The sequence below is a fragment of the Octopus bimaculoides genome, chromosome 9, assembly GCF_001194135.2.
Source record: "Octopus bimaculoides isolate UCB-OBI-ISO-001 chromosome 9, ASM119413v2, whole genome shotgun sequence".
In the NCBI taxonomy this organism is placed as follows: Eukaryota; Metazoa; Mollusca; class Cephalopoda; order Octopoda; family Octopodidae; genus Octopus; species Octopus bimaculoides.
Window position 1 is genome coordinate 23,385,919 of NC_068989.1, and position 2,345 is coordinate 23,388,263.

Here is a 2,345-nt window from a genome sequence, read left to right on the forward strand (position 1 = left end):
TTCAACAACATTCAGAAACTCCATCTTCGTCGCCACCTCCATCTACTTAACGTCAACACCAACTACTCTACGTACACACCACCAACAGCATTCGCACAGGTACTATTCTCAACGCTGTTTGGGAATTACTTCACCATGGTTAACAGCGAATACAACCTGCGAGAACTCCTGTACCAAGTAACCGGCAGCAGCATTGAAGCCTCAACTTCTCACGACATGTGCCTTTCCCCGGCTCTGCTATGCGGCCTCGACTTCTTGCTACAGCACCTCAACCACTATGTACCTTGGATACGAACTGGTATTTTATCATCCTTGTGTCTGGACTTTCTTCTAACGTCCTTATAGACTCTTTTCTATGCTCTGTATTTCTCGAACACACATACATCCATGTTTGTATACACATACACTTTGTTTGCATGACGGCCTGTCTATTATTATGTTTATATGTCGCACTCACCCACACAGACACATGTTGACATATCAATAAAATCTTCTCTTAAACCTTCTACCGGTTGTGTCTCTCTTTTCCTTCTTGGCACTATACTTATTTATCCTCTTTTCGTATTTTTTATTTGTATCGGCCGTGCGATGTACTAGAGAAGCCATTCCTCGCCACCTCTCCTTGTCGCACGGTCCTTACACATTTAAAGATCGCATTACTTAAATGCCCGACCTAATACCCACATGTCCGACCCTAATACCCAAGAGAGAGCACAGCTGTAAAGTTGGCAAAGAGATATAACGATGTGATAATTAGATGTAAATTGGTGACGTAGATCACTTCTAGTAATTTCTTACTGCACATTGACTGAGAAGCATTGGAGCACGTGACATATCAAACTACTAATGATCCGTCAAGTTTAGAAGAGGTGTTGGTTCTTCCTACAACTATATGAATCTCACTAAGCTATGAGAGCCTGCGACGGTCATGTGCATTCCTTTTCCTCTTCCTTCTCCTCCTCATGACAAACCTACCCTTAACTCCTAAGTAAAACAGCCGATGCATGTGACTTACTGCTATAATATTTTTTTAAACTGTAGATCACTAAATATTGGCTTTAAATTTTGGCACAAGGCCAGTAATTTCAGGAGAGCGGATAAGTCGATTACATTAACTTCAGAGTTCAACTCCGAAAGGATGAAAGGCGAAGTCAACCTCGGCGGAATTTGAACTCAGAACGTAAAGACGTACAAAATGCCATTAAGCATTTTTCCCGGCGCAGTAACGATAGTCAATCAAAAACTAACATCAAGCTTACAATAAATTGGTATATAAAGTTTAGAGGAAATAAATGGTTTAAATGTTTATCTAGTGAACAGGGTATAATATCTAGAAATGGATAACTTTGAATCACTAGAAACTGGAGTAGAAGATGGTATTTCTCAGAACTCAGTAATTGGACAACACCTATTTCCAATATACATAACCTGATATACATATGTAAGGAATCATCAATGTGGAAAATATACAGTGTAAAATGTAAGCAATGTAAAAGGTCACCATTGTAAACGTGCTTTTGAGAAGCACGTATAAATGAATATCAGAGGACATGTTTTTAAACGAAACATTACAACTTTATTTGAATGGTAATGAGAGCTGACAAGTGATGAGCGAAGCGGGCGTATATGTAGGAGTCAGAGGAAAGCGATAAAACTTACGATTGAACAAATGATATAGTTGTAAGCCGTAATAAGCTAGCAGAGACGGAAATAAACCACTCATGATGTATGTAGCGTTGTGTAGATAAAGACTAACTGAAAAGGTACTCGCAAGGTGGAGTTGACAAAAACGTTATAGGATGTCCATGATGTGGTTAGTGTTGAGAGCTTAATTTGATTCAGTAGCTTGCGGCGCTAAGGTGGTAAGAAATACAAAAAGGCAGGTTCCATCATAGAGAAACAATGTGGTCCGTGTCGGGTCCAACCGTTGATTGTCGAAAAATCGCGCGCCAACCAAGCGGGCGGATAACTGCTCTTTGGTATTCCTACGCGCCCAGCTCTGATTGGTTGAAGTAGTCATAACATGACTGTGCTATTGCAAAACAACACCAATGGCTTTCCTGACTCCTACATATACAATTACATGAGTTTATTTTTCTTAACACTGTTTTCTGAGTTCATATCCTGCCGAAGTAAACTTTTTGCACTTTTTGTCCTTTTGAGTCGATAAGGTGTCATTCAAAGGTGGAAGACTGGTGAAACGGAATCATTAGCGCGTTGGATGGGTTGCCTCGCAGTATTTGTCCCGCCCCTTTGTGTTTTGAGTTCAAATCTCGCTGTGGCCAACATAGGTGATAAGGGACGCCAGCGCCTATAAACCTTTATATTTCAGAGTTTCGGATGGG